Source organism: Mesoplodon densirostris, chromosome 6, assembly GCF_025265405.1.
Source record: "Mesoplodon densirostris isolate mMesDen1 chromosome 6, mMesDen1 primary haplotype, whole genome shotgun sequence".
NCBI lineage: Eukaryota > Metazoa > Chordata > Mammalia > Artiodactyla > Ziphiidae > Mesoplodon > Mesoplodon densirostris.
Window position 1 is genome coordinate 26,071,352 of NC_082666.1, and position 22,403 is coordinate 26,093,754.

At 41.4% G+C, this 22,403-nt stretch overlaps 1 long non-coding RNA gene across 1 annotated transcript in view; it reads right to left on the bottom strand.

Annotated features, from left to right (window-relative positions):
- Positions 1-22,403, bottom strand: part of LOC132491965 (uncharacterized) — a 567,227-nt gene that overhangs the window by 78,089 nt on the left and 466,735 nt on the right. The window lies entirely within an intron of this gene.

Sequence of the window (22,403 nt, forward strand, 5' to 3'; positions counted from 1 at the left end):
CCACCAAACCTCTGAGTCTGTTGTGTTTGCAGGTTATTTTGATTATTAATATTTTCCTATTGATTTCATTATTCATGAGCTGGAAACACTCCTTCTGGTAGCCAAATGCTTCTCTTTTGCGCCTTATCACACAGAGCTCCTATTTACTGATTTTCAGATAACTACCCATAGAATTTTTTCTCCCATTCCTGGATAGACTCTGTATCATATCACATCATATGACTTTATCAGTCTGGGTTCACAAAGGTGAGGCTGCTCCTGAACCTCCATGTCTAAAATACAGAGCAGACAGCACTTGGTGGACGGTGTTGCCACAGACTCTGCCTTAATAACCAACTCTAAATGACAAAAGCGGAAAGATAGGGTTAGAGTGAATTACAAGCCTTTGCATTCAAATTTGGGCGGTTCCCCCTATAAAAATAGAACTCTATTACAACTCAAAGCAGAGGAGGACTTATGACAGCTGCTGAGTTGCAAGGCAGGCAAACCCCTAAAGAAAAAAAATAGTAGGCTAGTTAATAAATTAACTCAGGAAAGAAAAAAAAGGCAACTAAATAAAAGAAGACAACTTCGAATGGTATTATTAGTTATTACTATTATAAGATGGAATAAAATGGAAGCGGACAGGAAGGAGAGAGAAAAGAAATGGTTCACAAAGCATTTCTCAGAAATTTAGAATCAGGAAGATTTTGAATTAACCCCTCTTTATAATCACATGCTTCAAAGAATTACAAAAAGGACATTAGAAACAATAACCAGCAAACTGGAACTCATTACCAGGGAACTGGAAGAAAGAAAATAGGCTTGTGGATGAGAGGGTAAAGCCAGTCAGACTCAAGAAATTCCATAAATTGTGCTTTAAGACAAGAGAGGACCTTGAAGATTGGCAGAAGAGGAATGTTCTCTGAGGTACAGGTAAATCTGAACGAAGTGAAAAAGAAGTAGGAGGAAAAGAGGAAGAAAACAAAGAAAAATTCTCACAACAATACGGTTTGTAGGAACAACTCAACAACACCCGCAAAGAGAAACCCTTTTATGGTCCCCATTTATGGTCCCTTTTAATACACCAACCAAAATAAGAGCCCAGCCACAGGTTTTCTTTCCAGCCAAAATGTGTCTTTGCATTTAAGATGAAAAGATGTTTGCACACCTAGAAAGTCCACAAAAATTAATCAATCCTGGTGCTGAAAGAAAACATTCAGAGGTCAGAGAAATTTGTTACTCTCTTATCTCAGGTGGGGTTAAGAGAAGGACTGTGCTAGGTTGGGCAACCTCCCACCCTGGTTGTATTGGGATGGAAAGGTTCCCCAACATGAGGGACTTGCTGGGCTACAGACAAGACAGCCCTGAGCAAACTGGGATGGCTGGTCACCCTAGCACTGGTTTCCTCCACGTGACAACCTAGGCAAGCTAATCAGGCTTGACAGTCAGTAAAATTAAGATAGAGAATTCTCTAAACTCTTCAGGTACTGAATTTTCAAGTTTGTTGTTTTCTTCTGTCTCCTAGGAAAATGTTCCTAGAATATTCAACATTTGCTCATTCATTCACTCATCCAGTTAAATAGTGATTGTGGGCTTTTTAATGCCTTGGGCTGGGTGTGCAGTTCCAATGGCAAACAAGCCTCTGCCTTCATGGGGCTTAGAGGAAAAGTGGGAGAGCTGGGTATGAAATACACAGACATGAAGATGTATATGATTGGAAATGTGATAGAAGGTATGAAGGAAAAGGACAGTGTGATATGATTGAGAGTGACATAAGATGTCATTTAGACTGAAGGAGGGGAGTTGTGGCCAGAAATGACCCACTGGAGAAGGGACAGGAAAGCAGAGACCTGAAGGATAAGAGGAGAAGGGAGGCAGATGAAGGATGGGGCTACAGTGGGGAAATGTGCGTCAGGGTAGAGACGGAGGACAGAGAGTGTTCCAGACAGAGGGGCAGCACATGCAAAGGCCCTGAGGCAGGAAGGAGCTTGGTGAGTTAAAGGAGGTGAGAGAAGGCTAGTAGCTCTCTGAAATTAAGCTGGAAGAGCCAGAAGTACCAGGAGTGACCGTGGCAGACCATGGTCCAAGCAGAGTTGGTGAGAGAGAGAGAGAAGTGGACCCAAGAAGCAAAGGCTAAAGGTCACTGGTGGATAGTGATTCTTTTGGCCTACACTATTCTTATAGAAATGTAAAGAAATGAACAGAGCTACCCCTGTGGTCTCTCTGATGAACACACATTATAAAAGACTCTGAAGCAAAGCTGAAAATAAGAGATTTAGAAGAAAGTGTTGTGGCAGATAAAACCCTCCTCAATCTGAGAATTGCAAAAATGAAGGGAAAAAAATAAAAGGCTGTTTCTAGCTATGCTAAATGCCAGAATAAGGGAGGTATTAAAATATGAGCAAAATTTTGGTGCTAGTGGATGGTCCCATGTCCAGAAGACCCAGAAATGCCTGAATATTGCTTAATAGTCACCTTAAAAGAGTCCCCAAGAGTTATACCAGAGGGACTCTGGTATAGGAAAGCAACATATTCTTGCTGGTTTTTTTTTAAGCACAAATGTATCCATAACCTGTTAATTATTCAGGTTAAACCAGCAGGGAGGATTTTTCTATGCTTCTAAACTCCATCTTTGGGCCTATTGAATATTGTAAGTAAAATCTATGTGAAGATGTTGAAAATGCGTTTTACAGTTTTGAAGATGAAACAAAAGCAAGAATACTGGATTACAGAAACTCATAATCGCGTTGACAGGGTGGAATGACTGACCTACCAAGAGGATGAAATTTAGCAATGATAGGAGCCCAGTGGTCAGCCAGGAGGAGCTCAGTGATGAGGAAGGAAAAGGGCTAGGATGAGGATTTTCTGTTCAAGAGTCTAGGCTCAGGCTGGCCCCAGGCTGCACGGGACCCAGGGGGCAACCGCAGTGTGCACACAGACACGGTATGACCTCTGTCTGGGAGGCTAAGGCCCAGGTGGGCGAGGTGGCCATTTCCATGTAGTCCTCCAGCAACTGTCTTTCACGCAGTAGTCTGTCTGGTGGCACAAGTCTGGGAATTGGGGCACATGTGCTACTCAAGGTTCTTGTCATCTTCTCCTTTGCTTCCAGAAGGTGGAACACAAGCTATAAAACAATGACAGGTAACTGTCTCTCTGGTTAACTAAACCTCCAGGCACCTACATGCCAAACAGCACAGGGTAACATTTAAAGGAAAGACAAGTACCTATATGGAAACATTTCAGAAATGATTTTAAACCCAAGGAAGTCAATACATTGTGTGGATTTTAAAATATAGTTCAAATTATGGTATGACTCGACACTCTGCACTTTTATTTCAATTCTTGCCATAAAACTCCCAATAGATCTTTTATTTTATATGCTAGAAATAAATGTTAGAAGGTTTTATATGGCAAAACAGAATAAACAGAAAAGTTATGCATGAAGTCAAGACCAGCGAGGATGAGCTTAGCCAACTGTCCGTGTTACTGAAAGGCAGCCGGGTCGTGTGGTGCTAGTGTTAAACAGGGCAGAGCACAGACTCTGGAGTCAGAAGGACCTGGGTTTGAATCACACTCTGCCACTTAGTGTCTGTGTTGGTGTTGTCATATGATAAATGGGTTAGTGACACTGACTTTGGGAGGGTTAAATGAGATGATGTATGCAGGGCATTTAGCACAGGGCCAGGCATGTAATAAACATTCAGATTTATTATTATTGCTATTATAGTTAGCATTATTATTGTAGGATGCATGAAATCATGTTGTGAATCCTCACTGTCAACTGATTTTTTAAAATCAGTTTAATAATAGACCCAAGAGACAACTAATCCATGAAATTAGCAGACCTGGTAAATGTCCCAATAAGCCAACAAATTAAGTAGCATATAGTGAAATCATCCCTGTAAGTCAAGAGAGGATTTCAACATCAAACCTTAGTGTTACGGACTGAATGCTTGTGTCCCCTTCCCACTTCCCATTTCATTTGTTGAAATCTTAACCCCCAATGTGATGGTAGTTTGAGAGGTTCCACCTTCATGAATGGGATTAGTGCCTTTAGACAAAGAGATGGGACAGAGCTTGCTTCCTGTCTCTCTGCTCTCCACCAAGTGAGGATACAACAAGAAGACAACCATCTGCAAACCAGGAAGCTGGCTCTCACCAGATGCCAGATCTGCTGGCACCTTGATCTTGGACTTCCCAGCCTCCAGAACTGTGAGAAATAAATGTTTGTTGTTTAAGCCACCCAGTCCATGGCAATTTGTTATAATAGCCTGAACTGACTAAGACACCAAGACAATAGGAGTCGAAAAAATAAGACAACAATATTGGCCCAGTTGCTTAGAGGTGATAAATTTATGCAGTATTCAGTATGTAAGAAATAATGCTAGATAATATCACCTACTTAGAATATGCAAAGCTAAAATGTCTCTGCCAAAAGGCAGACAACGATGAGGTTTTAATGAAAAGAACAAATGGGATAAGATGACAACAAGGAAAGAGAAAAAGCTAATAATAGATTAAGAATTAATCACAAAAAGATGATGTTAATATGAAAATAAGCTTAAAAGTGCACCCTATTTTCACAACCAGAGAAATTAAAATAATTTATTAAAAATATCTATAGCATCTAAATCCCCCATGCCAGCAGAAGACATGCACAGAAGTATTGACAAGATTATGCTATTGAGAGATTATTTTTAGCAATTAAAAAGTAATAATAATAAACATGAAAAAATATATCTAGTAAGAGTAGCAATCTCAAACATGGAGAAATAGGCCAGAAAAGAACCCAAATATGTACAGAAGACATGATACATCATGTGTATCCATTTCTCAAGAAGTAGTTTTGTTTGGTGGGAATTATGAATCTAGCAATTCAAGACAGAAATACAAAACCAAGAAAATGGATAACATTTGCAACAAGTTGGGCAGTGGTCTCTTTAGATACATGACTTAATAAATTGCAGGAGTTTTATTTTTTGTTTGTTTTATTTAGTTTAAACAATACAGGTCACTAGCATAGAAATCTAGATATAAAAACTATGTTGAGGGATTTATTTATCCTTCAAGCATGACCAGAGTGATCCTCCTAAATCATATATGTCAATTCAGCCTTAAAGACATCTGAAAGTGAAGAAGTTTTCACAGTCTACTGCTGAAATCTTCAGTTAGGAGCAGATGCTCTGAATCAGGCTGCATGAATTGAAATCCAGGCTCCATCACTGATTGGTGCTAGCTAGGAGACCAGGGACTAATTACTGTTTAATCCTTAGTTTATTCATCTGCGACATGAGGATAATAGTGTCTGATAGCACATTCCTGGTGCATGGTGAACACAGAGTAACTGCTGATATTGTGTGGACTTCCCCCTGCATTTTTAGTCTTATCTTCCACAGTCTTCTAGAAGAAAAGCTGTTCCATGAATACACCCCATCATCTCCAACCTTTGTGTCTATAATCTGATGTTTTTAAAGGGAATTGAGGCTTGCTATAATCACAAACAGAGTAAGCAGCAAAACCTAGATTTGAAATCATTCGTTGGCTACCAGACTCCTGCCTTACCCCACTTCTACCTTCTTACACTCACTTCCATTTTGATGGAAAACCTGTATCAGAACAATCTCCTTCCAGGTAAAACTAGGGAAAAATATTTGTTTGAAGGTGCTGGTGAGCTACCAAGTAACCAGGACTTGAAGTTTCAAGATCCTTGAAAGAAGGAGAACTCATTGAACTGAGCTAACCATCCTGCATCACTTTTTCTCTCAAAGCATTTGCTGTTTCATAAGAGGAACTAAGCAAATGGAAGCCTATTCTACATTCATGGATTAGAAGACCTAATATTATCTCTTCTCCCCAAATTAGTTTATAGATTATTATAAGCCTAATCAAAACGTCAGCATATGCATGCATGCGTGTGTGTGTGTGTGTGTGTGTGTGTATGTAACAGGCTGCTTCCAGAATTTATATGAAGACACAGAGGGCCAAGAATACCTAAGGCAATCTTGAATTATAAAATTGGAAGGCTACACTACCAAACAAAGCTATAGTAATTACAAGTGTGTAGTAGTGGTAAGAGAGAGATAAACCAGTAGTATAGAACAGAAATTCCAGACATGGACTAACACTTGTCCAGTCACCTGATTTATGACAAAGGGGACACTGCAGTACAATAAGAAAAGATTCTTCTCTTTAACAAATGGTTCTGGGTCAACAGGATATTCATATGGAAAAATAATGAACCTTGTCACCTACTTCACACCTTATGCAAAAATTAATTCCAAGTGGATCATAGTTATAAATGTGACAGTTAAAATTATAAGGCTTCTAGAGGATAACATAGGAGAATACATTAATGACTTTGGAGTAGACAAAGAGTTCTTAAACATTAGGGTGGAAGTAGAACTAAACAAAAAGGAAAATATAAGAAAATTGGATGATATTAAAACTAAAACCTTTTGTTCATCAAATATACTATTGAGAGAGTGAAAAGCAAACTAATAAGTGGGAGAAGATATTTGCAATAAATGTATTTGACAATGAAGTTGTGTCCAGAATGTAAAAGGAATATGTACAATCAATCAGAAAAAGATAAACAATCCAATGTTTAAAAATGCAAAAAACCTTGAATAGAACTTCAAGAAAGAGGATATCCAAACGACCAATGAGGATATGAAAAAGGGCTCAGGATCATTAGCCATTACGAAGATGGAAATTAAAATTAGAAAGCAGTAACACTACATTCACCAGAATGGCTAAATCTAAAACATTGACAGGCCCGCGAGCCATGGCCGCGGAGCCTGTGTGTCCGGAGCCTGTGCTCCGCAACGGGAGAGGCCACAGCAGTGAGAGGCCCGCGTACAGCAAAAAAAAACAAACAAACAAAAAAAAAAAAAAAAAAAAAAAACATTGACAATATCACATGTTGACAAGGATGTGGAGCAACTGGATCTCTCATACATTGCTGGGAGAAGTGTAAATTGGAGGTTAAGCCATTGAAATTACTAATATCCAACTACTCTGACCTGCAAAAACTATAATTTCCCAAGGTTCAAATGAATACAGCTATTTTGGAAAACTTTGTCAGCAATTATTAGAACTTAATATATAAATAGCTTATGATCTAGTAGCAATTTCACTCTTAGGTATAAATCCAACAGAAATGAGGACATATGGGCACCATAAAACATGATTAGGAATATTCACAGCAGCATTATTTGCAATAGCTAAAAAACTGTAAACTGCTCAAATATCCATCAACAGCTGAATGGAAAAATAAAGAAATTGTGATATATTTATTCAATAGGATATGCTTCAACAATGAAAATTAATAGGCTATATCTACAGGTGACAACATAGATGAAAAACACACACATAATATTGAGTGGAAGAAACTGGATACAAAAGAATACAATACAAAAATATTGTATAAAGTTCCAAAAGAGGTAAAACTAATCTATGGTGATAGAAGACAGAATGGTGGCTACCTTTGGGAAGGGGGTATTAATGATTGGGAGGGGCACAAGATGGGGGTTCTGGGGTGCAAATGGTCTGTTTCCTGATCTGTCTGCATGTGAAAATCCATCCAACTGTACACTTATGCTTTGTGCACTTTACTAATGTATACATACTTAAATTAGTTAATTAACATAATTTAGTTAAAAATCAGGGGTGATAGAGAACCCCAGATACGTTTGTAACCCCAGAATGTTGGGGTGGGAGGGAGAGGTGCCCCAGTTATCATCAGGAAATTACCTAGTAGGTATTTTGAGATATATTTGTAGATGTGAAGGCATGACCTGTTAAGGCAGAGAGGACTTAAGGACAGCACTTCACCACCCTTCCAAGCTCTCCATGCCTGCATATACTTGGGAGGAAATTGAGATGTTTCCTGAGCTTCGGTGGAGGACTCACAGCTGCTGAAAAGGCTATGTTATTTCCTACTCTTATTCATATCCTGCATGCTACCTGCTCACTGGTTTATGGAAAACACTGAAAACTGAGCCTTCTAAATTTGGCTCTTTGGAGCCCATACATCTTTTCTTCTCCCCCCAAAGCTTCTCTTTTGAAAATGAAATTCTTGATTCTCACAATTTTCAGATCCTAATTTGGAAGTTAAAAGTTGAACTGACATCTTTCTTTTTGCAGTCAGCTTTAACAATCCTTACTCTCTTCAAGGCAATGACCCTCTGGCTGAAAAGGACAAATGTGATGTACAAAGATGTGGGTAAAAGAAAAACACATTAAAATACTTTAAAATGTTATCTTGACACTTTATATTATATTTATATTAACTTTCATATTCATTCAATAATAAGCAACAATAAAGTACAATATAAAATAAATCTTTAATATAGCTGTTTAGGGATGCCAAAAAGGCAACAAAAATAGATGGCATTGTATGCCAGTAATATGGCGCCCAGAACAAGGAGGGTGACCTGCCAGTTTTCCATTGTTCTGTGGCCAAGTTTTGGTTTCACACACTGTAAGTGGGTCATTTATAAACCAGAGCATGTGTAGGTATGGACAAAGAATGGAGGGGTACTATATTAATCCTTTTGAGTTACCATAACAAAAGACCATAGACTGGGTGGTTTAAACAACAAATATTTATTTCTCATAGTTCTGGAGGCTGGGAAGTCCAAGATCAAGATGCTGACAGATTTGGTGTCTGTTAAGAAGTGGCTTCCTGCTTCATAGACAGCCATCTTCTCATTGTGTCCTCATGTGGTGGAAGGGACAAGGTGGCTCTCAGGGATCTCTTTTATAAAAGCACTAATCCCATTCGTGAGGGCTCTGTTCTCATGACCTAATCACCCCCCAAAGGCCCTATCTCCAAATACTATCACCTTGGAGGTTAGGATTTCAACATATGAATTTGGGGGGACACGTTTAGTCTACAACAGGTGCTGACACTTCAACATATGGTTGAAGAAACTATATGTTTTAGCCCCACCCCCCAAAACCTAAAGAGAACATATCTGTTGACTTCAAATATATAAAAGGTTGTCCCCTGTTAGTATTTTAAATTTTCCTTGCACATGTGTTTTGCGTTATATTACCTTATGTACATTTTTGGATAAGGATGGATAGGTAAAACATTTCCAAACAAAGACAATACAATTCAATTCCTTACATTGATCAGATCGACCTGTTCAACATACTTAAGTTTAAAATTTGTTTTTCATTTTCAAATAAAGCTTCAGATCAAATGAAAACAGAGGTTCATTTTATTAAGGCAATTATATGTGTAATCCTGAAGAACTTATTGCTGCAGAAGAGATTACAAAAGCTTGTTTGCTTTTTTTTTTTTTTTTTTTGCGGTACGTGGGCCTCTCACTGTTGTGGCCTCTCCCGTTGTGGAGCACAGGCTCCGGATGCGCAGGCTCAGCGGCCATGGCTCACGGGCCCAGCCGCTCTGCGGCATGTGGGATCTTCCAGGACCGGGGCACGAACGCGTGTCCCCTGCATCGGCAGGCGGACTCTCAACCACTGCGCCACCAGGGAAGCCTGCTTGTTTGCTTTTTTAAGTGATTTTATATGATAGCCATTTTCTGCCCAGTACAGCACAGAAAATACATCCTTAAAATTTAATATACAGTATTAGAGACCATTCATTGTCCCTATTTGCTTCAATAAACTTTGGGAAATAAAATATCCACATTGAGTTTTTCTGAAGAAGCTTCAAAATGAATTGGGATAAGCAAAACAACAACAAAAATCTATTAAAACATGCATTTACATGATATAAATAAACCTTTACCTATCTGAATCATAGAAAATAGGGATTATGTTTCTTTTATATGGAAAGAATTCCCCTTTTATGGAAAGAAATATGGATTAGTTACTTGCATTTTTCTAGCTAGTATTTTATCTCATGAAATTGATCAGATATAAATAAAATTCAAGGATCAAAGAATGGTAGGAGCGGGAACAAGTTTGGTGCACACTCAGCTGAAGTGATCAAAACATAAAACATCTTTGGTTTCACAGGCTTTGCACAAGAACATTAAATAAATCTCCATTTAATAGTAGTTAAATAACATCCACCCTAATGCCCAATTACTTAGAGCAAACTTTCTGGTCAGTACTTTGACATCTCAAAAATACTTGTAACATTCTATTGCAAAATCCTCCTGTTAAAGAGACACGGTGCCTTTAAGGTGTCATCAGTTTAGGTGTTTCAGTTCCATTCCCTCTGTCTGTCCCATCCCATCCCATCCCATCTCATCCCATCCCATCCCATCCCATCCCATCCCATCTCATCCCATCCCATCCCCCTCCACTTTGTTAAGTTCGTTCCATTCAGGTTCGCTGATTCCTGGCCTTCTACTGTGCACTTTAACATTTCAACATGGGGTGTCCCCTTTAGTAGGAAATTTATGGGGCAGGGTTGGGGTATTGGTAGTATCCAATGTTTTTGAGACTATTTCATCATGAATGCCTCTACTGGAAACTGCAAAGTGGTTTCTCATTTAAACTTCAGCCTGTTTTATCTATTTTATCTCAGGTAAGAAGCAGAGTCCCATTTAAGGAAGAGAAATTTGTTTCTTGTCAAAACTCATTCACTCACATAGTCACATGTTAATCTTTTTGGAGCTTAACACAACACTGAGATCTGAAAGGCCCCTAGATACCTTGTAGCAATGGCTTGGGAAAGAGGCTTTAGAATGATTTATTCATTCATTTTTTCATCAACACATTATTTTACAGTGTTTATTGTGTTTTGGACACAGTGCTAGATGCAGGGGAAAACAACAGTAAGGCACAAGGTCCCTGACCTCTTCACAATTCCTCAGGTGCATATCATTTCCTTCCCCACTTCTTTTTTTTTTTTTTTTTCTTTTTTTTGGTTTTGAGCTCACATGTAGTTTCTCCTAATTATCAGCTCTTAAGAAATGAGTGGAGGCCCAGATTCCAATTCTGTACAAGGCACATACATTGGGTGAGACTAGCCATATGCCTCAATTGGCACATATTTCTTTTGTCAAGGAAGGATTTGTTATGTCTTTCATAGAGATTTAAAAAATAGATGCAGTTTTTATTCTATTCCATGATGGAGATATCACTAAAGTTCATTAAGGAAAATTAACATAGGGCAGTTGACACTGAATTTGGATATAGTGATGCCATATGAAATACAGTCTTCAGGACATAACTAAAAAATTGTTGTTTATCTGAAATTTATCTTTAACTGGGCATTATTTATTTTTTTCTAAACTTGGCAATCTTATTTGGGCATCACAAATTTTATGAAGTGGGTTAGGTACATAGTTTATCTTTCAGTAGAATCCAGTCCAAACACTGCCAACCAGAATTGCATATAAAAGAGGCCCAGAGATCCTTTAGGATTGAATAGCATATGAATAATACCTGGCATATACCAGGTACTCTGTAAATGCCTAATTAAAAAAACCCAAACCTACTAAATAAAACTGTTTCACCTGGGTTAGACTTTGTTTTTCTGAGGTCTGGGCCTTCTCTGATGAACTCATAAACACATCTGTGGGAGGGATTTCCCTGATGGTCCAGCGGTTAAGACTCCGTGCTCCCAATGCAGGGGTCTGAGTCAGGGAACTAGATCCTGCATGCTGCAACTAAAAGAACCAAGAGCCTTTCTATATTTGAGGCTAGAATGAAATTCATAAAAATTAAACTGCTCTGTAGAGGGCACGATGGTGCTTCAGGTAAATCTCTGGGTTCATGGCACAAACACTCTTTTACATAATGTTTATCTCGGAGACTAGAACAGTTCCAAAAGAGCTTCTCTCATTTGCCAAGAAAGATCTATTTTAAAAACCCTTATTAAAAAAAAACCTATTTAAATATGGCAATGATCCCCCCAGGAAAGGTGTAGTATTACAAAGAAAATTGTAAGATAAAAACAGGAAGGGACTCTGAGGGAAAATTCTCTTCCCAGCTGAGACTTTCTGAACTCACGTACCCAATTAACTCCAAAGAGATTCACTACTCAGTATTTTTTAACTTACTTGTACATGAATATTTTACAGTGATTTTAAAGAACAGATGTTCTCATATTTTTCCCTCTTGCAAATTTTGCAAATAATCTTTTAAAATGTCTTCAATATTCCAAAGTACTTAACCTTTGCTCTGAGGTAATTACAGGTAAACATCTCGTTACCCACCAGGCGGGGTTTTCAAGGATGTTCCTAAATCACCTATGAGTCGTGTTTGAAAGTTTCTGGCACCTGGTAGAGTCTCCCAAAGAGTAGGATGAGGATTTACTCAACACAAATGCCCAGTAATGTCACTGACAATAGTTGAGACTTCTTTCAAAACTCCCTCAGGACCCAGCTTCACACCAGAAATAAAAGGCAGAAGGTTGAAATCAGCCATGGATGAAAAAATAGAAGAAACTGGTGATGACTAGCTTGCAAAAGAGTAATGGAAGTAATGGAAGAGAGCTTTCATTCAAACTCTGAAATGTTATCAAGAGGAAGAAGTAAGGCCAGAGCCAGCATATCTAGGAGAAACTGAAGGAAGGTAGATTTCAGTCTGTGCCATAGGAGACCCTCCAAGGATGAGAGGTCCCACTTCTCTGCTGAACACAGCGAGGGGACTGAAATACCGGCAGGGTAAATGGTCTAGATGAAGCCTGCCTTTGCAGCTCTATGATTCTATGGTTCACAACAGTAAAGCCGGAATGTGCTATTTCACACCCCAGACACTGAGGATTCCCATTTGAATCTGAGTCTCGGCTCTAGCTGAGTGACCTTGGGTAAGTTGCTGAAGCTTCTCTATCTACAGCAAAGCATTGTTGTAAGGATTGAATAGCATATGAATAATAACCTGGCGTGTACCAGGCACTCTGTAAATACCTAATTAAAAAACCCCAAACCTACTAAATAAAACGGTTTCACCTGGGTTAGGCTTTGTTTTTCTGAGGTCCAGGATTTCCCTGTTTGCCCAGTGGTTAAGACTCCGCGCTCCCAATACAGGGGGCCTGGGTTCAATCCCTGGTCAGGGAACTAAGATCCCGCATGCCGCAATGAAGATCCCGCGTGCCGCCACTAAGACCCTGCGCAGCCAAATAAATATTTTTAAAAACAAATAAAATAAACACTTCTGAGGGAGAAAACCGTGGAATGTCCCCGTAGTTTAGTGGGGTTGAAGAGGTGAGCAGCCTGAGCCCTGGTGGGTTCGTGGGAAGATGGTTGCAGATTTCACAGTAGGTAGATGCCTGAACCAGCTCTGGCATTGCACCTCTGGAGCTATGGGGTATTGGAAAGTAAGTGAAAAAGGACTGGGTACTGAAAGTCATGACCTCCCTTTCAAGGCCCATTTTGGCCTACAAGACTTTTCTGCAGGAAATAGTAGCAGCACTAGATAGGGATGCATGGAATGGATGGTAGGTGGCACAGGATAGATGGTGGGAGACACTGAACAGATGGTGGGGGATACTGGATAGATGGTGGGGGACACTGGATAATGATGGGGGACACTGGAGAGATGGTGGGGGACACTGGATGGACGATGGGGACACTGTATAGATGATGGGGGACACTGGATAGATGATGGAGGATACGGGATACTGGATAGATGGTGGGGGACACTGGAGAGATGATGGGGGACACTGGATAGATGGTGGGGGACACTGGATAGGTGATGGGGACACTGGATATATGGTGGGCGACACTGGATAGATGGTGGGGGAACTGGGTAGATGGTGGGGGACACTGGATAGATGGTGTGGCACACTGGGTAGATGGTGGGGCACTGGATAGATGGTGGGGGATACTGGATAGATGGTGGGGGACACTGGAGAGATGATGGGGGACACTGGATAGATGGTGGGGGACACTGGATAGATGGTGGGGGACACTGGAGAGATGATGGGGGACACTGGATAGATGGTGGGGGACACTGGATAGATGGTGGGGGATACTGGGTAGATGGTTGGGGATACTGGATAGATGGTATGGCACACTGGGTAGATGGTGGGGCACTGGACAGATGGTGGGGGACACTGGATAGATGGTGGGGGACACTGGATGGATGGTGGGGGATACTGGATGGTGGGGCACACTGGGTAGATGGTGGGGGACACTGGATAGATGGTGGGGGATACTGGATAGATGGTGGGGGACACTGGATGGATGGTGGGGGACACTGGATGGATGGTGGGGGACACTGGATAGATGATGGGGACACTGGATAGATGGTGGGGGACACTGGATAGATGGTGGGGGATACTGGATAGATGGTGGGGGACACTGGATAGATGGTGGGGCACTGGATAGATGGTGGGGGACACTGGATAGATGGTGGGGGACACTGGATAGATGATGGGGGACACTGGATAGATGGTGGGGGATACTGGATAGATGGTGGGGGACACTGGATAGATGGTGGAGCATATTGGATAGATGGTGGGGCACTGGATAGATGATGGGGGACACCAGATAGATGGTGGGGGATACTGAATAGATGGTGGGGGACACTGGATAGATGGTGGAGCATATTGGATAGATGGTGGGGCACTGGATAGATGATGGGGGACACCAGATAGATGGTGGGGGACACTGGATAGATGGTGGGGGACACGGATAGGTGGTGGGGGATACTGAATGGATGGTTATTTCCAGTGTCCATGCAAGAGAGCCACAGAGGGTTTTTCCTACCCAACAAGAGTTTCAAAATGTGTAATCTTTTGCAGTTTTCATACAGTCTAGGGGAGGGGAGGGACCTGTTGGTGGATGTGAGCATGACACAGTTTTACCTTAATCTGCAGAATATGTAACTGTGTCCTTCCTTGCATCCCCCGGGTGTGCAGCACGTCTGCTTTTCCCTGGCCTTTCCCACGTCAGCACTCTGCCCTCAGTGCCTCTTCCACTCAGCCTCAGCTTTCTCAGAACAATCTCTCTTTCTCCTCACTCCCTTCAGACTAGACTGCAGGTGTCTGTCCTGGGGCTGCACTTATGTACTATTTACACTTTTTTTCAATATTATAGGGAGTTAGGAAAACATCAGGGAGGAAATAGTTTTTGTCATAATACTAACCTTTTGTCTTTACCTAGTTCAAAAAAGGAAACTGAGTTAAGCACGTTGCCTGCTTAGGCTTCAGTTGTCAACTCCTTGAAATGCAGGGATCAGAATCTCTAAGATTCCTCTGGTTCAAAAGTCTTGTGATCTTTGAGATAGTTGGAAAGTGCTATTTAATCATATTTATAGTCGCAGTGGCAAAAATGGAATTGCCATGGTGTGTCTGGATATCGTGACTTGTGTAGTGGACCTTTCATGTCAATGGCTGACCTTGGGAAGAGGGCATGTTGGTCTGGGAGAGATACAGGCTTTATTCTCTTACTTAAAAGCACTTCAGGAGAGACTGATCTCTAACCTCAAATTGCTTAAAGATATAGGCTCAGGGTCAGCCCTCACCTCTCAACCCGCAGCTTCCTGGAAAACTTATTCAAAGCCAAATGTGAAAACATTTTTGACTTAACAAGTAATCATCAACAGTGTAATCACTCTTAAAAAATACTCCTATGGTCCCTTCCATTCTCTACTAGAATCCTCAATATCTTTATGCATAAAATGGAGGTAATTGTTGGAAGGATTATTGGGAGGACTGGATGAGATAAGGTTTTAAAAGTTTCCTCTCACAATTGCTGTGAATAGGAGGTTCTTAGTAAATGGCAGCCTCAGCAGAAGTTATTGCCATTGTACCTAGGCTCTCACATATGCTGTTCTGTTCACACCAGTGAGAGGTTATGGCTTTATCCTCCCTCCTATTATTCTGGATCCTGAAAGTGTCTTTTTTGAGGAACCACATTTCCCAGCTGTGAACACAGTGAATCCAGGGGGAATTTTCTATCCAGTGATCCATTTCTTTGGAACTCTATTTGCATGATTTTCCATATTTAATGACATTCCACCAGCAGGATAAACATACATGCAAGGTTGAATCATCTTCTCTTTCCCCTTGGATCAGGAACCCAAGAAAACAGGTGCAGGAAGCAGGTGGGAACTCCGGTGAGCAGAATGCTGGTATGCCACACTTATCTTGCTCAATGGTCCCACAGGGATGTGGGTGAAAGAAATGAGGGGCCCTTCAGCTAACGAGGGGCTCATCTCTGTAATATATAGTGTGTCTGCAGAGAGGGGGCATGGTGTGGAGTGCCTACATGCAGTTCTCCCAGAAGCCCTTTCAATCAAGACCAGAAAAAGGCAGTTTCCATGGCAGTGGTTGAGAGTTGTGAGGGGAGCCACATTACCGGTGGTTTGTGTAGAGATTCAGGACGCATGAACAATGAGGGAACCGTTCTTTAGAGATTTAAGGCATACAGTTTGGTTATGAAGGGAAAGAACTAATTACGTCTCTGACAAGTGCAGTTTGCTCTTCTGGCTAGAGGAGAAAAGGAGAGGGCCCAAATAATATCTCTTTGAGCTCTTTTAGAGAACAGGAGAGTTTCCAGATTGGATGAGAGAAATGACAGAAAAGAAAGAATGAAAAGACTTCCAAAGAGATAAACAGAAATCAAGGTTTAGAGAGGGGTAAATGGATGAATGTGGAATTTTTAAATGTATGTACATGTACCCTCACCTTATTCCATAGCATGCTTTGAAAGACTTTGCCAAAGTACACACAATACAAAAGGTTAAGAAATAAGTGAAGGGGTTGGGTTTTAAAAGGCATGTAGGGCTCTGGCTAAAGATTGCAGCCTAAGGGCATTTTTAGTTCTTGCTCTCCTTACAAACCCACTGAAAACAGCAACAAATTTTTTTAAAAGAGGGAAAAGACCCTTCATCTTCAATAAAACAAGGAAAAGGCCACAAACTATGAAGCATACCTACCAAATACTGTGAAATCTGGAGGAAAATGAGAGAGGAATGGAGACTGCCTCAGGGCTTGAGCAAGATAGAAATTTCCTAAATGTGAGGATTCCCATCCTGAAAGGACTTTTGGTTAGAATGACCTGGTCCAGGGCTGGGTGTGTCACAGATGGATAACAGTGTCCCTGGAGAGGACCAATGCATCCCTGGGAACAATTGGGAAGTTGGTGATGAAGGCAAATCTCATGGGTCTACCATTTCCACAACCTGAGGCTGACTTCTGATCACGCCCAAAGGTGGGATGGGTGGAAGGAGGTTGAGAAGACAGCATTTGCTATTTGCCAGAGAGCCTGTGACTTAAAAGGCTTTCCGCGAACAGTATTGGCTAAAAATCTGAAGGGAAATACGCATCCAAGTGAAAGGGAAATAGCGAATTTGATGAAAGGGGTTTTGAGACAAGAAACATGAATCTAAGTTTCACCCCCCTCCCCAGCACACCTCTCCTGCCCCTCCCCAAATGAAACTTCAATAAATAGCTAATCTCATTAAAAGCCAGTGAGGAATACAAAAGAATCCACATAAGACTTAGGTCAGATCCTGCAAATATAGAAGGTATATGACTTATAACAGAGGCAAAAGCCTAAGAGACATCTTGATTATGTTTGAAATATCCAAGATGCTTCACTCTGGTGTGTCTGGTGATGCCAAATTAAAGCATTATTTCTGTTGTGAAAAAAAATAGACTTGGTCATGGACTTGAGTTAGCCAAGTAAATATTTTCTTGGCAGTGCACAACGTCAGTGCAAAATGCCTATTATGCACTGACTGTAATTATAGCATTCAATTAACATTCTTAAGTGATTATCATTTCTGGCCTGGTGGTGGTTGGGACTTGGGAGATATGAGCTCTGCCTGATATCTTTGCCAGAAAACCACTATCTGATATTTGAGTTTGGAGATTGGATGTGGACACACTGGTACAGAGGATGGAGGGGACGTGTAAGTCGTGGCAAGTTTACATCACAACTCATTATGACTTGTTATCCAATCTTTTCAGTGAAACTGATTTTACTAAGGTTAAAAAGAAAAGTCCAGGGCCTCCCTGGTGGCGCAGTGGTTGAGAGTCCGCCTGCCGATGCAGGGGACGCGGGTTCGTGCCCCGATCCCGGAGGATCCCACATGCCGCGGAGCGGCTGGGCCCGCGAGCCATGGCCGCGGGGCCTGTGTGTCCGGAGCCTGTGCTCCGCAACGGGAGAGGCCACAGCAGTGAGAGGCCCGCGTACAGCAAAAAAAAAAAAAAAAAGAAAAGTCCAGTTTCCAATCCAATAGGCACTTTTCAGTATTAGTTTACTTGACTTATCTCTGGGATATGTGGGGTTTTGACCATTCTTCTCCAGAGGATTAGAAAGATAGTATAGAAAGTAAGGTCTATGTAGAGAACACATTAAACCTCTCCTCAACACAGTAGGGCAGTGATTTACTGAGTGCCTGTTATGAGCAATTTGTAATTATTTCTCAAGTTTACAACCATGCTGCAGAAAAGCTGTCATCACTCCCATTTTACAGATGAGAAAACTGACCTAGGTTAAGTCACTGGTTCAAAATCAAACAGGTAGTAGTAATTGGAGGAGCTGAGATTCAAACCCAATGATGAGAGAATGAGCCAATTAGCACTGAAAGGGTCACAGTATTGAGGATTCCTCAGTCAGAAACGTTTCTTGAAAGAAATCTACCTATTTAAAAGCTTTGGTGGGGTTCAAGATGGAAATATGAATACACACATTTTACTCCACTCAGGCAAAATATCATTAAACAGGCCAAAGGAATATAATTAGAGGGGAGAAAATAAATATGCAGGAAATAGGGAGTGGTGCTTTCCACTTCCTAGAAATGACAAGTGCTTTCTGCAGGATGCACTGGGGACATACATGCATGGACTGAGCAGGTCGGTGGGGCTGATCAAGAACACTGGTCACATTCCATCACCGTCTCCCAGCTCAGTGCTGGGCTGGAGGTGAGAATGAGCCATGGAACCTCTAGACGTTTATCAGAGCAAGACGTCTACCCAGGTGCACCTGCCTGCCTCATTCAACCTGCATGGTGACCGGGTGAGGCAAGGACCCTATTTCACCAGCTTCTAACACAGCCTGGCCCCAAGTAGGGACAGAGTCAGGGCTTGACTCTCTGGTATTCATCCCATTTATGCCTGGGAGGCCAACGGCTTACTCAATTGGTGCAAAAGAGTCCAAAGAGTCCTTGTCTTCTAGGATTCTCAATCTTTTGTGGAATGCAGAATAAACTGAGCTCTGACAAATGGCAGGGAAGCCCCCAAGGGCAGGGCAGGCCCAAAGGGAGTGACTCTGTGTGTGAGGGAAAGGGTCCTCCTGGGAAAAGGTGCCACTGTGCTAGGCTGTAAGTTTGATGCAGTAACTGTGACCCTGAGTGGAGGGAAGCTCTGAATGAATGGGAGTATACGAAGAGGACACGAGTTGCTGGGACAAGGGGAGCAGGTACTTGAGAAAAGGGGAGCGACTGGGCAATACCCCACACCCACGCATACCCTGAGGGGGCACACTTCCAGGCGTGTGAGGGAAGTTTGCTGAGAGGTGCGTGGGCAGGAGCGTGGTCAGAGCAGTGTTTTCCCATGCTTTGGAAGGTTCTGGGATGTTCCTGAGTGCTCTGGCAGGAGTCATCATGGGGGTGGTTCAGGGGAGAAGTAGGGATTGCAGCTCTTTATGGCAGAAGGAAACTTCCTATCAAGACAGGGATAATGTAGCCTTGTACTGTATCTGAGGTGGTGGATTATGATACACCCCAGGGTCTCAACAAACAGGACCGAAAAGGAAAACAGTCCTGCTAGTACTCACTGAGCATCAGTTTGCCCTGTTGTAAATGGGGAGGTGTAATATATCCTCCATCATGTGGTAACTGTGTAATTGAGCCTGGCATGTACAATATAAACTCAGCAACTGTAAATGGACTCATTATTTTTTTGAGCTATTCGTGTTCCAAATCCAATGCTTCTTCCTCTATTCAACAATGACCTCTTCTGGGAAAGCAAACAAGCAGAGAAACAAATTTAAATTTCTTTTGTATAACATCTTAAAATTTGCCAGTTTCCTTCTTCCTACATCTTTGGCCATGCCATCTCATTCCACGGTTTTGTACATGTTGTTCCTTCTGTCTGAAACACCCTTCCTGTCATCTCCCCAAATGACTTATCCTTCAACACTCAGCTCAGTTGTCACTTCTGCCCCTGCCTCTGGTCTGCACGTCCCTCCATGATTCACCCTCTCATGGTGTACCTTCATCCCGGATCACAACTGTCTAGACATCGGTCTCCCTCACTAGACTGTGAGCCCCTGAAGATGGGGGCTGTGTTTACTTTCTTTTTTTACCCAGCACCCAGAATGTAGTAAATCTGAGCGAAGGTTTATTGAAGATTTGTCTTGAAGGAGAATCCATGACATATTGGAAGAAAATGCATTTTTAACCAATCTTGGCATTGAGTCACTGTGCACTCAAAAAAAAAAAAAAAAAGAGAGAAGTTCTGAAATTAGATAAACTCTCATGATTCATTCAAACAATTTTTACCCCTGAGGACTTCTTTACTGGGCATTGGTCCAGGCTCTGGGATGCAAAGGTGAGAGAGTCAGTCAGTCAGTGTCTGCACCCACACCAAAAGAGTGTGATGTCAGGGCTCCACATCAGGTATTCAGAGGGAGGAGCCACAGACCTTTCACCACAGTGAGGTGCTGGGATTGTCTTCGGATACCTGAGGCTTGTAGCTGTCCTCTGACACTGTGTCGTAGAGGTGGTCTAGTGACTGGATAGGGGCGTAAAGAGCTGTTGGATTCAGGCCCCTGTAATATGTGTAGAAATAGATGTAGAAAGAGCAGCAGCGGTCCAGGGGTCAGGAGACCCAGGTTCTTGTATGAGGCTCGCTATCAGAAGTTGTGTAACTTTGGGCAACCTGCTCCCTCTCCTCTGAGAGAAGTTTCAAACTTTTGTAAGTTTCTGCTTATACAAAAAGGGGTGGGATGAGATCATCTAAGGTTCCTTCCAGAAAGCTTCAGCCTACGACAGCTTGAAGCAGGTCCTGAAATCCATCAGCAGGAGCACTTTGATTGCGAAGAAACCCCATGGCCTGCAAATTGGGCCTTCCCTGTTCCCAGCTGTGGGACTGGCATCTCACCAATATGGTCACAGCATCTGGTTTAGAGCACCAGTGCACAGCCTTGGAACTGTCAAACCTTTACTGCTGATCAGCTAAAGCCATCTTAATGTCTAAATGAAAGTCCATGAACTAGACCAACCAATTGGCCTCAGAAAGGAAGGGGAGGAAATCCGAGCACAGGGAGGTGACTTTGTTTATTTGTTTCTTAATTCTAATTAGAGAAAAGAAAAGAGTGTCAGGAGTCTTTAGTGATTCACATCTTAATAGCCTGGTTATAATTTATTAATCCCTTTCATCAAATTTTCAACATCCCTTTCCCCAGGAGTCTGAGTGACTCAGATGTATTTATTGTTTGTTGGTGGGGTATCATTAAATATTTGGCATCTCCTAAAGCTGGTTGGGAAACTGGATTATATACCACGTGAAGGCAAACTATTTCTGAAGGGAGAGGCATGAGTAGGTAAAACATTAGGCAGAATGAGTGATACATGCAGATACACATAGGTTTATTCTTTAAAATATTAATGACCTCATATTTATCTCTATACTGACAATGCAAGTCTGCTATTCTACTTTCTCTTGTAATTTTCCCTTACTGGCCAATCCAGTGATTCTCCTTAAAGTGGAATACCAGCACTAGTAGTAAATGTATCATGCTTTAAAAAAATTATATCTATTATATGTAGTGTGATGATTACCACAATGAAGTTAGTTAACACATCCATCACCTCAGATAGTTTCCTTTTTTTTTTTTTTTTTTTTTTTGGTGGTGAGAACATTTAAGATCTACTCAGAAAATTTCAAGTATGCAAAACACAGTATTGTTACCTACAGTCACCATACTGTATATTAGATCCTCAGAACTTGTTTATTTTATAACTGAAAGTTTGTACCCTTTGACCAACATCTTTCCATTTCTCCCATTGCCCCAGCCCCAGGAACCACCATTCTACTCTGATTCTATGAGTTCAACTTTTTTAGATTCCACATATAAGTGAGATCATACAGTATTTTTTGTTTTTTGCCTGACTTATTTCACTTAGCATAATATCCTCTGGGTTCATCCACGTTGTTGCAAATGGTAGGATTTCCTTCTTTTTTTTTTTTAAGACTGAATAATATTCTATTGTATATGCATACAACACATCTACTTTATCCATTCATCTCCTGATTTCCATATCTTGGTTCATGTGAATACTGCTGCAATGAACTTGAGAGTATAGACATCTCTTCAAGACAGTGATTTTGTTTCCTACAGCTATTTACCCAGAAGTGGGATTGCTGGATCACATGGTAGTTCTATCTTTAATTTCTTGAAGAACTTCCATACTGTTTTCCTTAATTGCTGTACCAGTTTACATAACCACCAACAGCATGCAAGGGTTTCCTTTTTGCCACATCCTTGCCAACGCTTGTTATCTCTTTCTGTTAATGGCCATTCTAACAGGTATGA